The sequence below is a fragment of the Staurois parvus genome, unplaced genomic scaffold (genome assembly GCF_062004578.1).
Source record: "Staurois parvus isolate SC_StPar_1 unplaced genomic scaffold, SC_StPar_1.0 ptg000175l, whole genome shotgun sequence".
NCBI lineage: Eukaryota > Metazoa > Chordata > Amphibia > Anura > Ranidae > Staurois > Staurois parvus.
In genome coordinates, this window is record NW_028317971.1 from 176,450 (window position 1) to 189,077 (window position 12,628).

Sequence of the window (12,628 nt, forward strand, 5' to 3'; positions counted from 1 at the left end):
GCTGTGGAACATCCAGGTGCTCTTTTGCAAACTTCAAACGTGCTGCAATATTCTTTTTGGACAGCAATGGCTTCCTCCGTGGTGTCCTCCCATGTACTCCATTCTTGTTTAATGTTTTCCTTATTGTAGATGTGTCAACAAAAATGTTAGCATGTGCCAGAGATTTCTGTAGGTCTTTAGCTGACACTCTGGGATTCTTCTTTACCTCATGCAGCATTCTGCGCTGTGCTCTTGCAGTCATTTTTACAGGACGACCACGCCTAGGGAGAGTAGCAACAGTGCTAAACTTTCTCCATTTGTAGACAGTCTGTCTTACTGTGGACACATGAACATCAAGGCTTTTGGAGATACTTTTGTAACCCTTTCCAGCTTCATGCAAGTCAACAATTCTTGATCGTAGGTCTTCTGAGAGCTCTTTTCTGCGAGGCATGGTTCACATCAGACAGTGCTTCTTGAAACCAGTAAACCAAAACAGGTGTGTGTTTTTTAAGGGCAGGACAGCTGTCAGCAACACATCCAATATCATCACACTGATTGGAGTCAAGGTTGGCTCACTCCTGGCTCCAATTAGCTCTGGGAGAAGTCATTAAGCTAGGGCCTCACATACTTTTTCCTCCCTGCACTGTGAATGTTTACATGTTATGTGCAATTAAATCATGGCAACATCTAATGTTTGTGTAGTATTATGTTCAGCAGACTGTGTTCTTCTATTGTTGTGACTTAGATGACGTTCAGAGCACATTTTATGCCCAATTCATGCAAAACTCCACGTAATCCCAAGGGGTTCACATACTTTTTCTTGCAACTGTATCTCTGCAGAAACAAAAAAGAACACAAGGGGGTGCCTCTAAGTACAGTACTGAGAATTAATTTAATGATCATACATAAAACACTGACATATGTGAGGAGAATTAACAGCCTAGAATAGGTGAAGACCATAGCCACTCTGCTAGTCCCTCCGCTATTGGTGTATGGCATCGGCGTCCAGGGTCAGGTGGAGCCTAAAGCGGGATGGACATCAGTGTTCCACAGGAGGCACCGCTCCCAGAGATGGAGAAGACTGCAGAACTGGTCAAGGAAACCACCGTGAAATGCAAGACCTGAAAGTGGTGTCAGGGGGGAGGGTCCGTAGCCTTGGTAACATGCTACGGAGCTCCAATCAGCTCCTTTGTCAAACCTGATTGGATGAGCGGACGAGTCCCATTTATATGCCTGCATTAGGGATGGTATACATCTTATGGAATCATTAAGTAAATACACTTGGGAGCTCACTCATAGGTGGGTTTCCCTAGACGTATGTTCTCTGTCCGTGATTGTGTAATGACACTAAACTGTTGAATCCTTTCCAACAATTTTGATCATCACTCCAGCTCTTTCAGAATGCATTGTGATACGGCGTCAACATTTACAAGTAAGCACATGAGTGCATATCCCAGTATAGAGGAGCTGAAATACATCATCCTTTCATAGACTGGAAAATCTTTAGCTTCTGAAAACACAGGGATTCATTCATTGTAAATCAACTTATAGGGTGCTAGGTGTAGGCAATTCAGAATTTTCAACTTTCAACTTTTACTGATATGTACTTTTAAATCTTGTGCATAGCGTGAAAAGCTGGACGCTGTAAATATATAAGCACAAGCCCAGGAACAGAACAAATATGTATGTCAATTTAATGTTCATACACCATAATAATACATTCCTTGCTGTCAATGTGTTGAACTTCTGATACAGAGAGGATGCACATTTGTTGTTTTTTCCACTTCATTTGGTAGCAGTAGTTGGAAATCCTTTATTATCCTGTCTGTGGTTATCTAGTGTCTACGGCTAGCAGGCTGTTGAAGCTTTTATCTGAATATACAAAGACAGGTTGCTTTGGTTTGGTGCCCTCAAGTCTGATAGAAATGCTTTAATATTGCAAAGACATAAAAGAATGACATTTACAAACAATCTTCTATTAAAAACTTAAGTTTTATGAATGTTTTAAACAACAGGAGCTCCCATTATTTCTATTTTAAAATCTTTTATGTTTTTTATGTTTTGCTTTATAGTATACTGAAAAAATCTAAAGAAGTGTGAGAAATAAAAAAAACAAACATACTGTATATACTCAAATGCTGCAGATGTCCCTTGGTGGCTTTAAGGCCGAGAATTGAACAATCACATGACTGCTGGTCACTCAGTTCTTGGTCTTCACTGAGCAAAGAGCGATGACTGTCAGTCTCCACTCTCTGCTCTGCCCCTCCAGCACTCATTGGAGCACCAGTCTGTAGAGGGTGGGAATGGCTGGTTCAGATTCTCAGTGGCGCACTGAGAAGCTGAGCCAGCTGTCAGTCAGGCATCTGGGTAGATCCTGATATTAAAGTCAGGATTCAGTGTGTATGCTTCTGCTCCAGGTGGGTCTGCCACACATTAAAGTCAGAATCTTTCCAAATGTATTCCAATTGTTGCAGTTGTATGGGTACACGCAATTATAAAGAGCGACAAGTTTGATTTCTATTTACTTGGCGTAAAGTCATCTTTTATATTTTACAAAAAAAGTGAGTTATGTATTGTGTTTTTTTGCAATAAAATGCAAAAAAGTGTTTTTTCCCAAAAATTGCTTTTGAAAAATCACTGCCTAAATATGGTGTAACATAAAAAAAGGCAAAAACCACCAATTTATTTTCTAGGGCCTCTGCTTTAAAAATATATATTGTTTTGGGGTTCTAAGACACTTTCTAGCAAAGCACAGGGCCAATAAGCACTGGTCAGACAGAGAGTCAGGGGTTATGCAATCTCATAGGGCAGTGAGAGGAGAATGAAAACTCCTGCTACAAGCTTTAACCAGTGCTCAGCTGGACACTGCCAGAAGTCACAAGACTGCTCTAACTGCTAATGAGAAAAGGTATTTAGCAGTTCATATTTTCTAAAATAATTGCATTCCCAATTATATTGTGGGAGACCAGATATAGTGGATGTAGGGTCCTGGGTTTAGTAACACTTTAAGTGTATATCTGGGGGAAAATAAAGTATATTCAGTATACGTTTCTTTTTTTTCTTTGTTTAAAACCTGATCTGTTGAGTCCAGTATGCTCCTAATTGATTGTTTGAGCTGACAACAGAGTGCCTTTGCTGCACTAAAATCTCAAGCAGTGTTGTCAGACCAGTTGTAGGCAGGTGCAGGTTTTCCTCCATCCTGTTGATGGCAGCGTGCCATTATTACAGTTAGGGTTGAGTCTGTGAGGGAATTGTCCTCTCATGGACTCTGTCAGACTTTCAGGCAGGTCAGTGTCCAATTGGATGCTGTACCCTCTAGGTTTCAGGTGGCCATCTTGGTGTGATCAGGGACAGACCAGGGATCAGGGATAGATCAGGGACAGAGACCTTGCTGGTGAGAGAAAGTGTATAGAGAAGGGAGAGGTTCTTGGTGAGTAGGAACAGAGCAGGGAACAATATCAGTCTTTTTTAAACAAGGGTGTCTTATGGATTTTTCAGGAGTGCCTTGGCAATATTCCTGAAAAATTGAACCAAAGTGACCAATAATTATCAACAAGCTGGTAGGTGGATCAAGCCTGCCTTTTTTTTGTTACACGATGCCACAGGTTTTTATTGTGCAGCATTACAACCTTCAGCATCGTGCGAGCTGCCCCAACAACCAATGACATCATAGTTTGATAAAGAGGATGTTGGAAACCTGAGGATCTCTTTGTTTGTACTCCCCTTACCTCTTTCTGTCAGCACTGGGGTTCAGTTAGCTGCATGAGGGAGAAGAGAAACTCTTGAATACTAATACCAATGTGTGAAGATGTATTTGCTTTGTTAGAATAAATCACCTCTAATGTTAGGTGTCATACGTATGTAGATGCCGCTGCTTTATGTAAAACTATTCGTTTAGATTTTATATTTTAGAGTAGAGAGCCTCAATAATTTGAAAGTTTGTCGTGATTGGTAATTATTGAGAAACAGTGGTTGGGAAACATCCCGGTAGCTGGAATAGTAACGTAGAACTCCTCCCAGCAGTATAACAATGCTGTCCCAGTACACCACAAACTGCCACCCCTCAAGTAGAAGCCATTCTCCGGTAATACAGGCTCATGCCTGGTAACACTGTGCGAACACCAACTGTTATATTGCCTACTCTCAGTGCCTACAAGATCTGTCATTATTTATTACGGCTAACTAAAATATATACACTTGCAAGCCACTTTATTAGGTACACCTTGCTAGTACCGGGTTGGACCCCCTTTTGCCTTCAGAACTGCCTTAATAGTTCATGGCAAAGATTCAACAAGGTTTTGGAAACATTCTTCATTTTGTTCCATATTAACAGGAGTTGCTAACTGCCTTTCTATCATCTAAAACCACTCTGCCCATTCTCCTCTGACTTCTGACATCAACAAGGCATTTTCATCCACACAACTGCCTCTCATTGGATATTTTCTCTTTTTCGGACCATTATCTGTAACCCTAGAGCTGGTTGTACATGCAAATCCCAGTAGATCAGCAGTTTTTAAAATACTGAGACCAGCCCATCTGGCACCAACAACCATGCCATGTTCAAAGTCACTTAAGTCAACTTTCTTTCCCATTCTGATGCTCGATTTGAACTTCAGAAAGTCATCTTCACCACGTCCACGTGCCTAAATGCATTGAGTTGCTGCCATGTAATTGGCTGATTAGCAATTTTTGTTACCAAGCAATTGAACAGGTGTACCTAATAAAATGGCTGGTGAGTGTATATAAGCATTACTACAATCAAATGCTGTTAATGTTCTCTTCCTGACTGAGTATCTTGGTCCTAGACCCCACTTACATGTTGGACAACAGAATACCGCTCCCTTCCTTATTTATATAACACAGGCAGAGGTGTTCTGTAGTCCAGAGAGAGAAATTAGCAAGGCTGATAATAATCACTGGGATTTCACTACAGCAGAGGAGGAGTTCACAAGAAGTTGGGAACTCAATGGATTTTGGCAGGATCAACAGGTATTTTTCTGTCAATAAATACAGCTCTATGATTAATACCCCTAAAATATATAAAAATGGTTATCTCCCTTTTTACAATAATCTGTGCTTTTCAAAACTATATATCCCCAAACATTCAGTAAAAAAAAAAAGTGTTCAGTGCTTAAAATTAGTGAAATATAAAACATTTAAAATGAATCAACAATATTGTCCAGTTTGTTTCCAAGTGCTGCACAACGCTCTGATTGAAGTGCTTCAACCTGGATCACAGTGCACTTCAATTTACCAACTTTAGGTTTTATTTACTAAAGGCAAATATACTGTGCACTTCAAGTGCAGTTGCACTAGATCTGAAGGGAAGCTCTGAAATGGGGAGAAAGTCTACTGATTTCTATCATCCAATCACGTGCAAGCAAAAATGCAGTTTTTGTATTTTATTGCATTTGATTGGGTATTCTTTGCAAAATGAAGCTTTACCTCATTTACTAAGCTCTATAGTAGGGGTCTCCAAACTTTCTAAACAAAGGGCCAGTTTACTATCCTTTGGACTTTAGGGGGGCTGGACCGGGGGTAGAAAAGGTCCTGACGTCAGTTGGAAAAAACAATGCCCCAGTTTTGGTATCTTAGGAATGGATTGTGCCTCATCATTTGTGTCACTGGGCCCCATTGTTAGTGTCACTGGGAGAAATTGGGCCACATTGTTGTTGTCAATGGGAGGAATTGTGTCCCATTGTTGGGTGTCATTGGCAGGAACTGTGCCCCTTCATTGGTGTCAGTGGGGGGAATTATGCCTCATTGTTGGTATCAGTGGATGACATAATGCCCCAAGGGCCAGATAAAAGCAAGCAAAGGGCCACATCTGGCCACCAGGCCACAGTTTGGAGACCACTGCTCTAGAGCAACTGCACTTGCAGTGCACAGTTTATTTGCCTTTAGTAAATCAGCCCCATTGCATCAAAGTGATTCAATCTGTAATCAATGCGATCCACAGTGCTCTTCCTCTGTGTGGTATAACACCAGTGATCGTAAAGAAAAATCCCCCCAATACGCATGAACTCACCAGACACTTAGACCTCTTAATTACAAGTGGGTCCAATACGCTTGCATAATCCCCCAGTGGTAGTTATGTCTGTACTTATATGTCAGTACAAGAGCCACCTGCCACACTACAGTCCAGGCACTCCTCCAGCTCAGTAGTTGAGGGTTCTACCGACATTTCCTCTGTACTAGCTTTGAGCCTCGTACACATGATCAGAAAATCGAATGAAAAATACCGCTTTCAGAGTCATTGTACGATAATCTGATCATTAGTGCACAGTTTTTGAGAGCCGATCAGGAGAGTTCATGTAAAATTTTCTGAAGGGACAAGCTTACAAATACGATAACAGAACTAATAATTTTCATTTAATCAGTACAGTAATCATCAGTAAAAAATTGAGTGACCAAGACGCCGCATGCTCGGAAACAAAAGAATACATTACAATTCAATACATTACATCATAGCGATAGTTGTATTTTGTCTTACGAGAATTTTCATAACTCTAGCAACCTATTTGTTTTCGATATGAGACTAGTATACAAAAAAAACGGACGATCATTTGTCTGATATTCTCATCATGTGTATGAGACTTTAATGTCATCATTTAACAGTTCTTGTTCCTCATCATCACTGTCACCAAGAGAGCCAAGTTAATCTTCATGTGAGACTGTAATGTGCACTGGAGCAATATAGGGACAAGGGTTAGATCTCTTTGTCTTTAGTGGTTGGACATCCGTCAGTATCTGCAGGAAGGGTATCACAGTCCCAGAACTTTGGGATATTTCCCAGCAAAGGCAGAGAAGCACCTTGGTAGTGCTCAGTAATCTAACACTCAAACAGTATTTTCAGTCACCTGTCTCAAACTCCTACTACCTCTTAGGGGTAATGCAGGTTTTTTTGCAAAAGCATACACTTTAAATAAGTGTGTACAGTAATGATGTGATAAACAACCTCTTTTAGTTGCATGGCCTATATGTACATTTGGTATGTGGGTCTAATAGATGTCTAATTGTTGTTCTGCCACTTCAAAATTGATCTGTGCTCTTATTGTACATTATTTTAGTCCCATTCAACTGTGTATACAAGTTTAGGCTTCAGTTTGGAAAATCATCCTGTCCGGGCCTCCCTGTGTGCTCCCCTTGTCACCCCGCCCTGCAGCACTGTGTATACAAGTTTAGGCTTCAGTTTTGAAAATCATCCTGTCTGGGCCCCCCTGTGTGCTCCCCTTGTCACCCCGCCCTGCTGCACTGCTGGCTTCTGCTCCTCTCCCTTCTGCTTGTTTGCCGTGCTTCAGAAGACTGTGCAGAACTCCTCCTTCATTTATTCTGTGCCACTAAGTCTGTAAAGATAGAGATTGAGGACTGCGTTCTCAAAAACTTTCATTTGTCTCAAAAGTTTATACCCCTGCCATTTCAACAAAGCCCCCCAACAGGACTGTTTTAAAAAAAAATTAAAAATATGAAAAAATAAAATTGTATAAAACAAAAATAAAATTGTAAAAAAAAAATTAAAAAACATATAATTAAGGGTTCATTCACACAGATTCTCTGGCCTATACAATGTGAATGAGTAATTTGCTTGTGTGTCTGGAGCCACCTGTTACTCCATGGGGACACAGCAAATGTACGAACACAGCTTCAAACAAACTTATTCACACTGTACAAGCCACAGCACCCATGTGAATGAGTTCCAAGACCTCACCCACACACAGCGCCTTATTTATTAACTCAATACAGTTTTATCTTTTGAATTGAACAAAAATTGTGTAAATTATGTTGTGTTTGTGTTCGCTAAAATGATTTTAGTGTATTTTTAGTGAAAATATAGTTTTGATATTTTTTTTGGAGTGGGGACCTATCCGGTATGCTATACGGGACCTCATGACTTTTAAAAGTGGCCAGGGCTAGGTGTTGTTGCCTGGATGTCCCCTGAGCTCCTCCTGCTCTAAATACTACAACACTGTACTGCAGTTGGGAGGAACAGGATAGCCTGTAATCACCTGTGAGTGTTGTGGGATGTTTATAAATGTATCTTGGTAGACAAAAGGTTAAACAGCAGCCCTCCCCCCGTTTAATATTTATTATTGTGTGCCTGCAATATATACACATTATATATATATATATATATATATATATATATACACAATATATATGCAGTATATGTTGTCTCTTTAAGGGACTACTGGTTCCATGTTTTTTTTCAAGTATGTCGTTTACAGAAAATAGCTTCATTTCATCAGTAATGCAAAGAAACTAAGGCCATGCCCCTATGGGAAACATGTAAAAACAAAAAAACTGATAAGGGTTATAACCCTCCCTTACTCCATCTAAAATAAAAAAAAAGGTTTTATCTGTAGTTACATTTTAATTGTCTACCCACTCTTGATCACCTTGTTCACTGAAGTCATAGCTGCATGTGTTTGGCCCACTAGGTGAACGGATCTGGAAAGGTGTCAACTATTTCCCTTCGGCCCCAGATATCTGACTTGGTTTTCTGTACTCTTTTGATATACCCTACATTGTGACCCTCTCTGAAAATGTGTTTCTTCCTTATGGCAGACTGAGAGATAAGCCATAACTATTCTATCTAATACCCCCATGAATTACTGGACCTGTAGACTGGAGCAGTGGCGAAATTGGTCCAGTTTCCAGTTTATTCATGCAATTCAACAATTTTTGGATCCAACTCACACAAATGAATAGTGAAAAGGATTTTGTTTAAGTTATACAACTCTTCTGTACACCATTCACTCCACAATGTTGACATTCAGTTAAAGAGGACCAGAACTGTGGTAGCTGTGCCTGAAAAAAATTTAAAGAAGTACAGCCAAAGCTCTTTTGGCTGTACTTCTCCTGAGGATCACAGGAGTGTAGTTCGTTCTGCACTACTGTGACCCATTTTCAGCTGACAACAGGCTGAAGCCCACTGTAAGCTGATGTCACTCAGCTGGCCCAGGCTGGGGAAAGATTCGACTTTAAAGTCAGGATCCACCTCAGATTCTGGAGCTGCACCTGGCTCAGCCTCTCAGCAATCCACTGAGAGCCTGAGCCAGCCACTCCCTCCCTGTCCACAGCCCAGTGCTCCAGTGAGCGCGGGGGGCAGAGCAGAGTGACTGAGAGTCACCACTCTCTGCTAAGAGTGGTGGTGAAAACTCAGTGGTCATGTGATTGCTGAGTTCTCACACTTACATCCCCCAAGCCAGACTTTCAAATTGTGCGACTTACAGTGAAGTTGCCGATTTCAGGTGCGATTTGCAAGACATTTGACACAGATGTCTATGCAAATTGCACGAAAAGTAGTGCATGTACTACTTCAGAAATCGGTGCATCTCCGACCAAGTTGGAACCGCAGTAATTTGACCGCTGTAATTGCAGACAAAAGAGTGCAATTTGGCACACGATTTGCAAGTCACATGGCATGCAAATCGCATGCCAAGTCTCACCCAGTGCGACCAGGGTGGACAGATGCAGCATCGGACCAATGCTGCATCCACCTAGGTAAGTATAACTTAGAAAAAACAAAACAAAACCCAAACTTCCCTTTTAACTGAGGATAAATGAACAGTCACCAATTTTGCTGGTAGGCTACATGCAACTAATTATTTCCCCATTACTGACTTACAATGCCTTATTTTGCATTGTGTCTGTCTGTGTGCTCATTTCAAGACCTCTGATGACCAGTGGCCCTGGCTGGTGGCCTAGTATTTAAAAAGCAGCAGGAGCAGCTTAGAAACCACAGATCTGAAGAATGAATGAAGCAGAGGCATGGTAATCCTGGAAATGCAGGTACAAATTCCTCTCCAGTAAGGAGAACAATGAGCAGCATAGTAGTGACTTCACTAAATATTACTTCAAAACTCATGAGCCTAGCAGGGTATTAAATGTTACAATGCAGACATACAGTTATGAGGATTGAAGAACAAGATGTGCACTGCTATTTTTTGGGGGCCATGTTATTACTTTTATGTATGATGGCTGTATGGAGTTAAGATACATACATGAATGAACTGGATGAATTTCAATCCATGTATGGGGACAATGGTTTGTACAGAAGTCTATCCACTGATTCTGTACAGCCATACAGTCAGATAAATACTGTTCGCCAGCTGATCAATGTATTCTGACCTGGGGGGACGTCTCCCCAGCCCCAGAATGCAATAGCTCAGTGGGAGTGATTCCCTCATCTACCTTGAATGTGTGGATGGGGAAATCTGGTCAGTTTTTTATTCGTACAACCTGCTGGTTGAATGAAAAATTGGAATCATCTGTGGGCTGCATTAGGCTGGTATGCAGCTGTATTAGAAATGTGAGTAGTTGTGTATTGCAGGGGCATATTTTCAGTTGACCATTCTTCTTGCTTTGACTTGTATGTGTATGCCAAATTTAGCTTACATAATAATTTAGTGAGCGAGACAAGGTTATGCCAGATGTTTTATAAACATCATGATAGATTCACATAAGGGCTTACTTAGACTAGGGATCATTGTGCTGTATTGAGTTTCATAACATTACTTCTACATTTCCATTGCATGTCTAGTTATACATGGCACCCCCCTATCCCTCCCCCCCTCATCATTTGGAGCACCATAACTGAAATTCTGTACATTTCATATTTAAATTACACATCTTTATTAAAATGAACACCTGTCACAAACCAGGGCAATTTAAACTAAGCATATGATGAAAATTGTAGGCATAGGTTCCCATTAGAGAAAATCATGTGTAAAATGTCTTGCTTTGCGTTGTGTTTCTCTTTGTGTAGCTATCTTGGTGGATGCACGGGGATTTTCTTTGTTTTTCTAGACCCGTAGACATAGGCAGATTTCCACTTTTCTTGGCTTCGCCTACCATATTTTCTGATCTCCCCTAATAGCTTTTGTTTCATCCTTTCACTAAAGGATGAAACAAAAGCTTGCAGCAAAGTAGGGGTATGACAGAGGTCAACTTGTATTGGAGATGTCACAGGTAACGTCAACTGCATATATCTTTCAAGCTATTGATTTGTTTAAAATGTGTTTCACTTAAAATTCCACTTTGCACATTTTTTTTCATAATATGCTCAAATTGAATTTAATAGATGTTTACTACTTGAACGAACTGTCTTAATTGTACCTGTGGAACGAGAAGATACCCATACCCATGTACTTCTAGTCAGCATTTTGGATAGTGTAGGGAATGATTACAACCCTTGTCAATTTTTTTACTGTCTGTGTTCTATTGGGGAGTTTTCCCCTCAACTTGAAGCCACATTAGGAAGTGTAGCACTACCCCCTTAGGAGTTGCTGAAGGTTTTGAGTCCTCTTATAGTCCTGCATAGCCAGGCAACACGCATTTCTACACTGACTTGCATTTAGGAGACAGCAAACAGTCCTTGAGCTTGGTTTTATGATATTTATTAGGGGGATTTCAACTTGGATAGGGTTAATGGTGTACGGGATCCTCAATGGAACTGAGAAACCGAAGACTGAACTTCCTGAACTATGTACAGTGGTTACAGCAATCCGTCTCTTCTGGAAAGCTAACTAACATCTCTCCAGATAAATCCTCTTCTTTACCCAGCTGTCTGGAGGAATCCCTAAGCAGGGGATCTGGTGTCTGCCATGTAAATAGTGAAACAGTCCTGGGTGACAGGCTAATCCAGCTTCCTACTAGAGTGCCTCCTTCCCACATCTGGCCCAGGGGGTGCAGGTATACTCACTTAGTCCTTTTCCTGTATTGCTGTTGGGTTGGTGGCTGCTACCAGGCCTTCTAGCTGGGCTGCTCCTTCCCTGCCACAGAGGTGGTCCTCTCTCACGGGGAAGGTGAAGCCCTAAGCTTTCAGCCTTCTCAGGTCCTTCTGCATGGAAGTGAGCCCCTCACCCATCTGGGCCACCTTCCAGGCTCCTGCTCCTCAGCCTCACATCTTCCTCTTACACCCGAATTCTCTTCTTGCTGCTGAGCAGGCTCCTTTACTCTTAAAGGTTGTCCTGGCCCCTTACAAAGCCTTCTGTTGGGGACTGGCCTGGATCCACCAGGAGTACAGACCAGCCACTCCTTAGATCCACCCACTGCTTCTAGACCTTTCTTCAAAGTTCTAGAGCAGGGGGAAATTCCATAGGGCCTCTCAGCTCAGAGGGTGCTACAGAAGTAAGAGGAAATTACCCCAAAGTAAAGAAATGTCTAAGTAGACTTACCCTCTTAGACTTTTGTCACAAAAACAGGTTCCCCGTTAGGAGAATTCCCTGCTATGTCTTTACACATGAAACATTTTGGATTTCAATGACTTTCTGTCCAAGTGATAACAAACACCAGAACAAATAGAATAGTGAAATCTCCTCAGTGGGGACACAGACGGCAGTATTAAGCTGGCCATACCCTATAACCGTGATGGTGAAACTTTTAGAGACCGAGTGCCCAAACTGCTACCCAAAACCCACTTATTTATTGCAAAGTGCCAACACTGCAATTAAACCTGAATAGTGAGGTTTTAGTTTAGAAAAAATGATCCATACATAACATCTTTTGTCTTAAAAGAAAACACAATAACAGAGCTTCCACTGGCCACCAGCACAAGGGGACAAGGTTCCACTGACCACCAGCACAAGCTGAAATCTTGTGTTAATAAAAATGAGTGTATTAAAACTCACAGCCAGTCCTATATATC

General features: G+C 41.3%; 1 protein-coding gene across 2 annotated transcripts in view; it reads left to right on the forward strand.

The window, feature by feature from the left end:
- Positions 1 to 12,628, forward strand: part of LOC149462364 (inter-alpha-trypsin inhibitor heavy chain H5-like) — a 127,506-nt gene that overhangs the window by 10,145 nt on the left and 104,733 nt on the right. The window lies entirely within an intron of this gene.